The sequence below is a fragment of the Rhinolophus ferrumequinum genome, chromosome 2 (assembly GCF_004115265.2).
Source record: "Rhinolophus ferrumequinum isolate MPI-CBG mRhiFer1 chromosome 2, mRhiFer1_v1.p, whole genome shotgun sequence".
In the NCBI taxonomy this organism is placed as follows: domain Eukaryota; kingdom Metazoa; phylum Chordata; class Mammalia; order Chiroptera; family Rhinolophidae; genus Rhinolophus; species Rhinolophus ferrumequinum.
Window position 1 is genome coordinate 30830151 of NC_046285.1, and position 15038 is coordinate 30845188.

Below are 15038 nucleotides of genomic sequence, written 5' to 3' on the forward strand. Positions count from 1 at the left end.
CACAAACTATCTTTACTGCATTGTTCCCTTTTAATAAAAAAAAAAAAAAAAGAACAATAAAACACCCGGCTGGGTCAGTTTAGCATTGAATTATCCTATATCAACAGTTCTATTGCTTTTTTTGGAAGTTGGGTTTTCCCAGAAGCAGAACTACTTTTTTTGGTTCTCGGTGTTATGTAATAAGCCCAGGCGGTAATTTTCAAGGATGCTGACAGGAGTCAAGAGAGACCATCCTTCAAATATCTCAGAACTCTTCTTTATATTTGCTTTACTGATGAATTTCTCACAAGAAACATCTTAAGAAATATCACCAGATGTTATGTGTGTCTGTGTGCAGGGTCGAGGTAACCCCAAATAAGTGTATGTTCAGTTACCTTCTGGTATTGACTGATACAGGGTAGCAAGACCAGCATCCTTGGGGAAGTGTGTCCCTAGAAAAACACCACTCATTCTGTTATCTTAAGGTATTACAATGAACCGGATGAGTACATCTTTTTTTTGGTAAATTTACTGAGTTTCTTTGTTTAGCACTGACCCAGCAGCTATAACTGGAGCACTTTTCTACTCTGGTTTTGCCAAGATCCCTCACAATCAGGGCTGTGGTGGTGATGGTATCATCCTCATCGTCATCAGCATCAGCATCACCACAGTAGTGATGATGTAATAGTTAATATGTATAGAGTGCTTATTACATACCAGATGCTCTGTTTTTCTGCCTTATATATATTACCTCACTTTACCATGCCCTAGGGACATACATTAAAACTGGCTTTTTTGGGGGGAGTAGATAAAGAAACAATTGAGGTAGTACTTGGAGTATGAAAACCACTCTTTCATAAAATAGATTTGAGGCCAGAAAAAAAGGCTTGTGATGATGCTTGAGGGATAAAGTTGAACAGCAGGGTCCTTTTTTGGGTTCATTATTTTTTCAGCTCTAGAACACATCTGAAGCAAAAGTAAGAGAGAGAAAACATTGGTCTTTCATTATCCCACTTTGGTTAGATATATTCTTTTGATATCTTTCCTCAAGCACCTCAAGAATCTCCTTCCTTCCCCATTTCCAGGCACCCACTTTAGTGCCTGCTTTCCTTGGCCTGGCACGGGGCCACTCCAGGGCTATCCAGGCCTTGTCCTTCCTTGGCTGGTGCTTTCCTGCCTTGTGTTTCAGTGTGGTAGCCGTTTGCTGGGACGGGGAAGTTTCAGGATTAAGGAGAGGGTCTTTTAAGATTCAACCCACTGTTAGTCAGAACCACTTAGTTTAAGATTTAGTTTGTATACACACATTCTGGCTTTCTCTAAGCTTTTAGCCATTTCTTTTCTATTTTTACATTTTAGTATAAGATTCAGGAGCAAGTTTTTTTGGGAGGACAGAAAAGGAGAGGAGAGATTCTCGGGGCACGGGTATCTGAAACAACAGGAGGGACCAGGAAATGGAGGAAAAGTTGGAGAGCCTTTATCTGCCTCAGAATTTTGCTGAGGTCCTTGACCTGACAGCAGAGCTAACGGAGATGCAGGTCCTGCCTTGCTGCCGTCAGATCACACTACCATGGTAACAGTGGTCTCCTACAAACTGCACCCACTTTTGTTGTCTGACATAGGGGAATGACTCAAATGGTGGGAATGTCCAGACAAGTAAGAAAGGGGGCAGGTTATTACAGATGAGGGTGGGAGCTAGTTTTGGACAGGTGGTATCTGGTGGCACTAGGGAAAATACACCTTAGGTAGCTTTCTCTTTCACTGATCCTGCTTTCTCTACGTAGCTTTCTCTACGACTGATCCTGCTCAGCTGGGAATATGACCAATATGACCTTAACATGCCCTTTAGTTTGACTAAACTTTAGACAGGCTTCTTCCTGACTGTAGGTCACTGACCTTTCTTTTTTAAAGAGCATTTACTTTAGAAAACTTGCTATTGTAAGTTCTTTCCTTGTGCCTTTGAAATGCAAATATTTTCCTAGCCTCTTGCCTGTTTTATCATCAGAACCACCTTTTTTAAGGACCTGGGAACCATCCTATGATCATCAAGAAAGATAGCACCCCAATCTCCCAGTCTCTGTGGGAGGGTAGGAGCCTCGCTCAATAAGCTGAAATGTCAACTGGCAGACAGACACAGGTGGCCTGATCATATTAACCAACCTCCCCACAACATGCTTTAGTACTTTTCCACTAGCTCATCCCGGCACTTGAAAACTCTCCTGGTTTTTTTTTTTTTTTTTTTTTTTTTTTTTTTTTTAAGGTAGTTTAGTTCCATCTCGTTCTCCTGTGGCAATAGACTTGATCCCTTTTGCAATACTCTTGAATAAAGTCTTCTTTCTTGCCTGTTAAACTCTGTTCTGTGCAACTTTTCTTTGACATATAGAAACTTACACAGTATTTTACCGAAACTGACTCTCAGTGAGTTTGGAAAGCCATTAACCAAGAAGACAGGATTACTTTATCATGACATACACTGTTATTTGGACTCGTTATTGGGGATTTGACACATAAAACATTTCACATGCTCTTAATCACCTTCAATAAATCAATACCAAAACCAGAATGCATCTCATCTTTTTTTGCTATGAAATAAAGAAGGAATAATAAGGTATCCCAAAGATACCTTATATATACATCTGTATAGTTATTTATATGTATACACACAATTTTATACACAAACACACACACACACACACACACACACAATTAGGAATAGCTTTCACTTTTTATAGGCCTATTGTGTGCCAGGCACTGTGTACTTTATATACATAGTACTTTATAAACATTTCCTCCTCTAATCCTTATAGCATTTCTATGAGTTCATTACCATGATTTATGTCACAGATGAGGAAGCCAAGGCTGAGAGAGTTTAAATTACTACCTGAGATCACTGTCAGAAATGGGATATGAACCCAGTTAATCAGTCTACAAATCATGACATCAGCATTTTAATGGTTGTCCTTCAAGGATTCACCAAGCTACCGCATTAGGATTCTGGCCCAGAGGAAAACCTGTATTTCTAGAAGGAATTAAGAAGCAACATCTGTCAAATTGCACCTCCATTCTACCTTCCAAAAGTGTTGTAGAAGATTTTATTATTCCTTAGAGAACCTTCTCTCAAAGTGTGACCCAGCCCCCTGATTCCCCAGTACCTGTCACCTGTAGTTTCTGCTTTGTGGCCTGGCCCAATCTCTCGGAGCAACTATTCTAATCTTCAATTCAGGGTTGCTTTGACAAGTACAGGTGGGGATCTCCCCTGGTGCTTCCAGCATATGGTATGTGTTCCTTCAGTGCACCATGAAGATGGTAGCTATGTCCTCTCTGACTCATGTATAGGAGAGATTCCAGCATTTTCTCTGTCATTCTCTCAACCATCTGTCCTCTCAGCAGCACTTGGGTGATGAATACAACTCAAATAATGCACTGTGATGTCACAGAAGGTGCAACAATAATGAGAGCACCAAAAAGCAGACAGTAATGGTTTCTACTTATTTCAAAACATCAGCAATGCCAGAGAAATAAATTTCTGTTAAAAACACCTGTCTTTCTAGTTTCTAAGTTTTTTCCCCTGAGATGGAAGGAAAAAGATCTTTCCAGAACTGACTGACTTTAGTACCTTTTACAGCAGAGCCTGTGCTTAAAAGCATCACAGACAAACTTTCAGAAGCATCACACCACCTAGAAAAAGTATCTCTGGAATTCTGAATGGCTCCATGCACTGAGGCCCATGATAATCACGTATTTACCACAGCACTTGTCTCCTCATGTAGCACACGGTGAGGTTTTGTTCTCTGAACCTGTGGAAAGCACTCTGCACATTTACAAACCTGGGCCACTTGCACTCAGGGACGCAGTGGTGAGGTCGCTAAAATGTTTTGCCTCCAACTATTCTCTTTTTTCCTTATTGGAGTGGCTCCCCTCTCACTGGCTTCTAACAAACACAACTTTTGCCTTGAGTTGAATGTAAGAATTTTACTTCTATTTATAACTAGTGTCACTTCTAGATATTTTTGCAGTGTTGATGAGATGTTTTGTAGAAATCAGGGTACGTAATCCTAGACAGGGAAAGTTAAAATGCTTTAAAATAATAAGTTTCCCTAATTATTAGTGCTTTGTGGAAAATTTGGAAAATACAGAAAAGATAAATATTACTCATAAGGCCACCAACCCAGAAGCAACGATTGCTGAGAGGTTTTTTTTTTTTTTCTTTCAGTCTTTTATTCTGAAGCTCTGTTATTAAGAGACAAGACATGTCCAATGCCCAAAGGAAATTACAACTTCAAGTGCAACACAGATGAGAAAAAAGTAAGACAAAATAAGGTTTAAGATCAGATCATATGTAGAATAATGATATGGTGACAGGAAATAGCAGCTCCAAACATTCAGTGAACATATCTACTCAATTCATATTTTAAAATGAGGAAATTATAAAAATCCACATACAGAGTCAATTTAGAAAAATAGGTGAGGCTTTCTCTGAAGCTCCCAGTGGACAAGCTCCAGTTAATTAATGGCTATAAAACAATGCAGGTGAGCATAATGAATACATTGGTGATTGATTAGGAGCCTAGGAAGTCAGAAAACAAACGTGAGATGATTTAGTACGTACTGTAGTTTTGACAGGCTCATTGATTTCTGCAGTGTCACTGAGACACATTGTGGGAACAGAGCCAGGAGTGCAGTTTCCAGGCTCTTGCCCTCATGTGGAAAGGTGCTCACTCGGGTAGTAAATGGCCATTAGATGTGATTGGATGGCCATCAGCTGTGGCTAGTTGGCCGTCAGCTGTAACCAGTAATCCATTGGCCACTAATATAACTGCGGTGGCTACGCTAGCAGAAAATGGGGGCTAGCAAGAAGATGGTGGCTGAGCCAGCAAGCGCAGATTGCAGTTAGGACGTGAGGTTGGTTGACAGAGAAGCGGAAGGCAGGTTGCGGATAGTGTGGCTCTTGCTTCCTGTGTCTCCAACCCAGCCGCCAGCAAGAATATAGTGGTATGACTCCCCTATCTATGGCTCCGTGGGTGTTCTTTTTCAGCCTCACCATGTCCTGTGTTCTTATGTGGGGAGCAGGAGCTGAGACCCCGCATGAGACCCTGCATGACGCACATACTACCTGGAACCAGTCAGTTCTTGCCTTGTGTGAAACTTACTGTATATTTGTAGGCAAGTTGATTTCACTTCTTTAATGTTGTTTCCTCATTTATAAAATAGGGAAAATAGGTTGTAAATATTAAACGAGAGAATCCATCTAATGTATTTAATACAGTCCCTGGTGCATAATAAGTGCTCAAGGAACTTTAAGCATTGTTAGAGGTAGAATAAGGCAGTGGTTAAGAGAATACACATAAGCTCTGGTCAGACTGCTTGTCATTCATGTAACTTTTACCTACTTGCTTGTAGGACCAAATCAATAATAATCTCTATTTAACTACTTTTTTTTTGTCCCAAGATTTTGAAAATGAACCAGCTTTTGTCTTTGAATTGCTTTAAGATAATCAGAAATTTATCAAAGGCATTCACGAAATGCTTCTGGGAAGTCCGGAGTTTTCTAATGAAGACTTCATCATAAAAGGCTCTTAGAGAGTAGCAGTTATTTACTATTAATGAAGCTACAGACATATTCACCATTAAGAAGGCAAAATCTAAAAAGCAAGTTTTTACCTTAGAAAATGTAATGTTGGATCCATTTGGAGTTCATTGCAACTCGATCTTTGCAATGAACTCCAAATTTGCATCTCATTCATTGCAGCTCTCAGAGTTGTACCATGGTGGAAGATGGAGAGGAGAGGCAGAGAGAACCTGAATATATGTTTATACTCTGTGATATTTATAAAAAAGACAAGAACTTTTTACCCAGTATTCAGAGTGTTTAGCATGAGTTCAGGATAATTTGTAAAAATATACATTTTAAAAACTATTATTTATTGTTTTTATATTACAAAATTAAACAATGTTTATTTTAGAAAATTTAGAAAGCAGAAACAAGAAAAAACCTTCACAAATCTTAACATTTTAATGTACTTTTAGTTTTTATATAAACAGTTATAGTTAAATATTAAAACTACATTTATAATTTTAATATGGATCTTTTAATTTCTAAATTCCTAAAGAACCAGTTTTTTTTTTTTTTTTTTTTAAATTAGAAGTCCCTGTTGTGTATGTTGGGGGATCCTAGTGGTTCAAAACTACTGTTTGGTTACTTTTGAGTTCCTGTAGGATAGGATCTTGCTATGTGAAAGTGTGGTCTGGGAACCAGTAGCATCAGAATCGACTGGGAATATACTAGAAATGAAGAATTTTTAGGCCCAGACCTAGTGAATTCCAACTGCATTGTAATATGATTTCTGGATGATTTGTATGCGCATTAAGTTTTGAGTAATATTACTATAGGAACAACTTGGCAAAGTATTTTTTCTCTAATGACATATTTGCCGAAGGCCTAATTAGTCCCTATTCTCAGAACATCTCTCCTACCAGACCGCAGTTTCCTGGTCACTTACTTCCACAAAAGCCTTGTAACAGGTCTGATTAGAGACCCACCAAACAGTCTGCAGGAAAAGGTTTCCCCTCCCCCAGACAGATGAAGGACACATAACAAATCTGCGACATACCAAAATACCAATAAAACACCGTAATCTGAAGTCTGTATTGTTCAGCATTTGATTACGTAATCAAAGTACTCTTCCTGGGCTCACTGTTGAATGATCAGGAAATGGTGTTGAACCAATGGAAAAACTCAGTCATAAAGTTCCTCAGTAACATTTTCACAGTGGGGCTTTTGATGCAGGAGTTTTTTGACTTGGAGAATTGAGGCTGACTTAAAGAACAAACAGAAAGAAAACATGTTAAAACGATATATCCTGGAAATAGAGCAGCTTTTAAGATGAGAGTGAACATGTGCTTTCTCACCCTTCCATTCTTTATTTGCTGAAATAGGAATATATGTGTCCACAAAGCAGGATTGTGGCGATTTCCTGATGAGCATGACTAATAATAATAATAACCTACATTTAACAGCATCTTGTGATTCACGAAGTAGTATAGCCGTGCTTCTCAAACTTTTATGTGCATGTAAATTACCTGGAGATCTTGTTAAAATGAGGATACTGATTCAGTAGGGCTAGGGTGGGGCCGGAATTCACCTTTCTAATAAATTTGCAGGTGGTGCTAATATTGCTGGTCCACAAACCATATTTTGAGTAGTAGGATCTTACCATTATCTTTCTCAAGATTCACAGAAATTCGGTGAGGTAGGTAGAGCAGACATTTTTTCCCCCTTCTCCATCAGAATATTGACTCTATGAGGGAAAGGATTTGAGTATGTTTTGCTTATCCCAAGTGCCTGTACTAGTAAGCAGTCAATACACTTTTGTTGAATGAATGAATGACTGTATCTTAATTTTATAGAAGAATTTAAATAATATTTTAACCAGTCTTATAGTGGCAAAGCTGTCATTTGACCTAAGAAACTGCTTAAATCAGAAGGATTGGTACCAAATGAATCTACTTTAGTGGTTTAACTTTTTCTTTCCTTTCTCTTTCTTTCCTTCCTTCTTTCTTCTTTCCTCTTTCTTTCCACTTTTCTTTTCTTTTCTTTTCTTTTCTTTCTTTCTTTCTTTCTTTCTTTCTTTCTTTCTTTCTTTCTTTCTTTCTTTCTTTCTTTCTTTCTTTCTTTCTTGTTTTGTAAAGGTAAATATTTTTTGAAGGAACTTTTAAATTGAAGTATAACATAGAAAAATGGCCAAATAATAAGTGCATAATTGATTAATTTATACAGAGGGAACATATAGAACCACCTTTCAGATCAAGAAATTGCCAGCTCCCCAGAAACCTCCTTCATAGCCTCTCTCAATCATTACTCTCTCTTTCAGAGGTAGATGCTGTTATGACTTCTACTATTATACAATAGTTTTAAACTTGATAGAAGTAGAATTTTATAATATGTACTCTTTAGTGTATGCCTTCTTTCACTCAGTATTATATTTGTGCTCTTAAGTATAGCAGTAACTTGCTCATTTTCATTTTATAGTATTCCATTGTGCCTACTGTGCATATTCCGTGAATATACCACAATTTTTCATACATTTTACTGTTGATAGATGTTAGGGTTGATTCTGGCTAATAATACTAATGCTGCTATGGACATTTTTGTATATGGTTTTTTGTGAACATATATACATACCAGGGGTGCCAAAAAAATGTATAAAAGTGGACACTTTGGTCAACGTTTCTCAAGCAGTAGTTCACCATAATCAGAAGTGTCTGGATGCTGATGGTAACCACTTTGAGCACCTCTTGTCATTGCAGAAGTCAAACGTGACTTGTATTCATCTTTTATTATTGGTATATGTTGAGTATTACAATTTTAATACAGTTTTCCTTTCTTAAAATGTGTATACATGTTTTTGGCACCCTCTGTATTTCTATTGAATATGTACTAGAAATGGGAAATTTCATATTTGGGGTATATTCACTTATAGATATTACCAACCAACAGTTTTTTAAAGTGGTTGTGTTAATTATTTTGTCTTTTCTTTGATTTTTTAAATGTTGATTACTTTTTCTAGGTAATCATTGAAATTCTATCTTACTATTTGCATGGAGAGTTTTGATGAATTTTGTTATTGTGACTTTTGGGTTAAAATGGTGTGTTGAGCACACACATTTACTTTCTCCAAACACCTCATAAAATGACAATAAATGGATTTGTTTTTTGGAGAAAGGTATAAAATTAAAGCAATAAAGAAAATGAGAGAGGGGACAACATTGACACAATTTGGGTCAATTGAGGAAGCTGAATCCTATGCCAGCAGTAGGAAGCTGAAAAGTAACCTGATTTATACCACAGAATACATACAAGTTTGAGGAATTGGCACACAAGTACTTCTAGAAGAAGAGGGGTAGTGCTAAAAAGGACAGTATTGATTTAATGTCTGTTTAAAAAGCAGTTAGATCCCCTCCTCCAATTCACAGACTCACAATTGTTCTTTACCCCCACCCCACCCCAAAGAAAGGCTGAGGAAAATTTCTCACTGGAGAATGTAAAACGGAATACCCTGCATTAGGATTTGTCAGACACAGTTGAGGGTGGGAGTATAATACTGAAAACATAGGAATTATGTAAATTTATATTCTGAATACTGAGACATCTCTCCACCTCACCCTCTTCTATACTTAGTTCCCAAAATGTTGAAGGCAGAAATATATTTTCTAGATAGGAGACTGGAAGATCCTTCTCTAGAAAATCTACCAGACTAAGAAGAAAGAAATGGTAATGATATTTGGGGAGGGGGTTCTCCACGGAAATGGCCCAGCTAGGTCAACAGGTACAGTGAAGCTGGTAGTAGTCAAACCCCAACCATAGCTCAGAACTTCCAATCAGCTCTTTTAGGGCCCTACTTTTAAATATGAGTAGGCAAGCAAGGTCACAGCTAGCTGAGCTAAGATTTCACCATGAAACATAGAGATCACAACAATCACACAGGAAAAAAGCAAACTGGAAGAAAAGAAGATTTTTCAGGGGAAAGACTACTTTAAAAAATCATCATTAGTGTTCTCAGAGAGATAAGATATTACATTCATGAAGTAAGGCTGCTTTAAAAAAGAACAATTGGTAAGTATTAGAAATTAAAAATATAATAGAAATGAAAAGCTCAACAGAATAGTGGGAGGATAAAATTGAGGAATCTCCAAGAAAGCTGAGTAAGAAGGAAGAGACAGAAAATAGGAAAGAAAATATATTAAAAGGACTAGATCATGAGGTCCAATACATTTATAATAGGAATTCCAAAAGGAGAGAAAGAAAAGGAATCATAGAGAAAGGAGGAAATCATTACCCAAATAGTTAAAAAAAAATTTAAAACTAAAGTCTAGCATTTCCAGGTTGTAAGGGTCCATAGATTGCCCAGCTGAATGGATTAAAAATAGACTCACTCCAAGGCACATTATTTTGTCATTTTGTAATTTCACAATTCTGGGGAAATGAAGTTCTATAAGCTTCCAGAAATAAATTAAACAAACAAACAAGTCACCTATAGAAGACAAAAAATCAGAACAGTATCTCCACATTTTTGAAGAAAAATGATTCCTAAATTAGAATTCTACTCTCAGCCAAATTCGTAAGCTAATGTGAGGATAGAATTAAAAAAACAAAACAGATACTCAATATCTGAAGAATTTTATCTCCCATGAGCTCTTTCTTAGAGATATGTTGCTGGATATGATTCATCAAAAAGAGAGAAATAGAATGAAAAAGAGAAAGTCATGGAAAATAAGAAACAGGGGATTTAATATAAGAGAACAGAAAGGACTCTTCAGAATGAATGAACAGAGATCCTAGGACAATAGCTAGACATTAATGTCCAGAATTGAGCAAATCAGAAGGTTCTGGAAGAGATTTTCTCAAGATGATAAAATTAGTAGACTGACACATGTATTTCATAATACATTGATGGTGGTTTTAGATGTTTGGCAGAGTGTGAGATTGATTGGTGATAAGTAAATAGAAAACCAAGCGTAGGGACAAATAAAAAAAGCAGCAGTTATTAACTGTTCTATGTCTCTTCCCAACCCCCCACCAAGAAAAACTTGTACAGGAAAGGAAAATAATCATAGTAGACTACATGTCTCAACTGCGATGGCATTTACATAGTCACAAAAATGTAAACACTGAATGTTGATCTAACCAAAATTTCAATACAACTCTACTGAGCAAATGAGGGGATAGAGGTGGTTATGGGAAAAGTGTGTGTTTGTGGTTCAGGGATAGGTTCAAGAAAGCTAAATTTCATCTTCCCTGGTAGAAAATCAATAGATAATTACTAAAACTGAAAAACTGAGAAAATTACAATATAAGCATGTTATTTAGTGATATAATGATAGATTCTGAAAGAATGCTGTGAGGGAAAGGAAAGATGGTGCCTCTGGGAGGAGACTGCTATTTTTATATTAGGCCTTGTGAAATAACTACATATATTCAAATTATGTGAAAATATACCTCTGATAAAAATAGAAAATTAGAATAAATTTTATTCTGATTCTACCACTGGTGGCTCTTTAAATTTCTTAAGGTTTATTTTATTCATCTATAAAAATGAGCCTTTTAATCCATAGTTAAAATATGTATTATTTTGGACAGTTGTCTCATCTCCATTCCCAGTGAATCATTTGCAGGGCTGCTGAGCAACTTACTTGAAAGTGACTTTCTGTTGTTTCTCTGGTGTACGCAAAGGTTCTGGGAAACAGTGAAGAGCATAAAAGAGAAGGGGCGGGAAGAAGAACTTTTGGATATTCCCACAAATGGATGATTAGTCTGCGAATTAAGGAGAGTCCTTGTTCCTAGATAATTCAGAATGAACATGTTTTCCCTTCACTCAGAGCTAGAGCAGCAAGTTTACTCTGAATGGCTTCACAGTGACCAGTGTGGAGGCGGAATCTTGTTATATAATTAAAGAACCATGGCCTTATAATGGACACATGTTCAGGTGTGAGTCATTGAAGAATGGTCATCACTCTTACTGTGAAATGAGACTGGTCCAGATGTAGCTGGTCCCTCAAAGAAGGAAAATCCAGCATGGTGCAATGTCTGCTACAAGCAAGGCAGTGGGTGTAGTTTTGGACACCAAGTAGCTTTGGGCTCAAATTCCCTTGGGCTTAAGTCTCACCTCTTGCTTGTAAGCCCTCTATTGATTGTGGTTGCTATGTAGAGCAGTGTTTCTGCAACCGGAGTGAGCCTCTGAATAACCTAAAGGACTTGCTAATAAAACCCAGCTTCCTGAGTCCCACCTCCAGAGCTTTCTAATTCAGTAGGTTTGACGTGGGGCCTAGATTTTTCATTTTTAACCAGTTCCCATGTGGTGCTGCTGCTGTTGCTGCCTGGTGTGTGTACACAGTTCATGTAGCACCAAGTGCAGAATTGTGAGAGGTTCTGATGAACAACAGATGAGTTTAATGGGAAAGAGTGACTGTGTCCGGTGTTCCTCGGGGTTACTAGCACGATTTTTATAATTAAATCTATCCTGTAAACAAAAGAATGTTCAAAATGCATTTAAACAAATATGTATTTGTTCAGTTTAAATGATAATACTTCAAAAAACCCAATGTATTCGCCATCCAGGTCAAGAAATAGAACATTCCCGTACATTAGAACACCCCTGGGGTAAATTGGCTAGCTAATATTTTGTTTGGTTTTTAGCATCTATGTCTACGATTGAGACTGGCCTATAGTTTTTATTTATTTTTTTATATTACTTTGGTCAGTTTTTGGAATCAGGGTTATGCAAAGCTCATAAACTGAGTTGAGCAGTATTTTTTTTTCTCTCTTCTGTACTCTGGAATAGTTTGTGTTAAATTGGAATTAAATTATATTTAAAAATCAATTTGTATGCATTAAATAGCCAAATATATTCTTGCACCATGTGAAGGAAAATATCTCACAGAAGCCAACATAAGTGATCAAACTGCTGATTCAGTACCTTTAATGGTTATAAAGCTATCAAAGTTTCCTACTTTTTTTAAAAAAAGATTTTTATTAAAATATAGCTAACACACAATGTTATATTAGTTTTAGGTGTACATCATAGTTATTCAGCAGTACCCACCTGGCACTATGCATAATTATTACTGCATTACTGATTTTATTCCTTATGCTAAATAAGTGATCACCATGATAAGTCCACTTATCATCTGACACTGTACCACACTATCACAATATTATTAATCTTCCCCCCTTTAAAAAACTTTCAATTAGAGTTGACATTCAATATTATTTTATATTATTTTCAAGTGTATAGCATAGTGGTTAGACATTGTATAATTTAGGAAGTGATCCCCCGACTGGTACCCACCTGGCACTATACATAATTATTACCGTATTTTTGATTGTATTCCCTGTACTTTACATCCTCATGTCTAGTTTGTAACTACCAATTTGTACTTCTTAATCTCTTCACTTTTTTCACCCTCTCCCTAACCTCCCTCCCACTATCATGCCAATAGATCTAGTATTCATCTGATAACATATATAGTGATTACAATATTATTGACTATATTCCTTATGCTATAGTCTACATCTCCTTGACTACTGTGTAACAACCAATTTGTGCTTCTTAATCTCTTCTCCTTTTCACCTACTCCAACCCCCATCCCATCTGGCAACCATCAAAATGTTCTCTGTATCTATGAGTTCATTTCTGTTTCGTTTGTTCATTTTATTCTTTAGATTCCACTGATAAGTGAAATCATATGACATTTGTCTTTCACCATCTGACTTATTACACTCAGCACAATACCTTGTAGGTCCACCCATGTTTTCATAGGTGACAAGATTTCATTCTTTTTTTATGGCCGAGTAATATTCCATTGTATATATGTACCACCTCTTTTTTATCCATTCAGGGACACCCAAGTTGCCTTCATATCTTGGCTATTGTAAATAATGCTGCAATGAACATGTGGATGAGCAGTTCCCCTCGAAGTAGCATTTTGGATTTGTTCAGATAAATACCCAGAAGTGGGATTACTAGATCGGTCCTTCTTTGTCTCTTGTTATAGTCTTTCTTTTAAAGTCTATTTTGTCTGGTATAACTATTGCTACCCCAGCTTTTGTTTGTTCCATTTTCATGGAATATCTTTTTCCATCCCTTTACTTTCAGTCTGTGTGTGTCTTTTGATCTGAAGTGCATCTCTTGTAGGCAGCATACGCATATGTAAGGGTCTTGTTTTTTTTTTATCCATTCAGCCCCCATATCTTTTGATTGGAGCATTTAGTCTATTTACATTGAAAGTAATTTTTGATAGGTATGTAGTTATTGCCATTTCATTATTCGTATATATGTATTTTTTCTTCTTAAAGAAATTCCTCTAAGATTTCTTGTAATAACGGTTTGGTGGTGATGAACTTCTGTAGCTTTGTCTTGTCTGGGAAGCTCTTTATCTGTCCACCTATTCTAAATGATAGCTTTGCTGGGTAGAGTAATCTTGGTTATAGGTTCTTACTCTTTATCACTTTGAATATTTCATACCAACCCCTTCTGGCCGGCAAAGTTTCTGTTGAGAAACCAGTGGATAGTCTTAAGAAGGCTTCCTTGTAGGTAATTAACTGCTTTGCTCTTTAAGATTCTCTCTTTGTCTTTAACCTTTGGCATTTTATTTATGATGTGTCTTGGTGTTGACCTCTTTGGGTTCATCTTGTTTGGGACTCTCGGTGCTTTCTGGGCTTGTATATCTAGTTTCCTTCACAATGTTAGGGAAATTTTCTGTCATTAGTTCTTCTAGCTCTCTCTCTTCTCCTGCTGGTACCCCTGTAATGCAAATATTGGTATGCTTGATGTTGTCCCAGAGGCTGCTTAAACTCTCCTTAATTTTTTGGACTCTTTTCTTTTTGCTGTTCTGATTTGGTGTTTTCTGCTACCTTATCTTCTACATCATTGGTTCGATCCCCTGCTTCATCTAACCTACTATTGATTCCCCGTAATGTACTGGGGATTCAAAGAAATGTATACAGATGACTTGTATTTATCTTCTATTATTGGTATATATTAAGTATTACAATTTGAATACAGTTTTTTCCTTTCTTAAAATGCGTATACATTTTTTTTGGCACCCTCTGTATTCTCCATTTCCGTTTCTGTATTCTTTATTTCTGACTGGTTCTTTTTCATGTTTTCTATCTCTATTTTTATGTTCCTATTTCTTTGTTGAAGTTCTTCCTGAGATCATTGAGTGTGCTTATAACCAGTGTTTGGAACTCTGTGTCTGGTAGATTAGCTTGTCTCCATTTTGTTCTTTTTCTGGAGCTTTGTTCTGTTCTTTTATTTGGGACATGTTTCTTTGTCTCCCCATTTTGGCTGCATCTCTGTGTTTATTTCTGTTTATTACATAGTGCTGGTATGTTCTCTCATTTTAGTAGAGTGGCCTTATATAGTAGGTGCGCTGTGGGGCTCAGTGGTGCACTCTCCCTGGTCACTTGAGCCACACACTCCAGGTGTGTCCCTTGTGTGGGTTGTTTGTGCTCTCCTCTTGTAGTTGAACCTTGGTTGCTATTTGCACATCAGTGGGAGGGA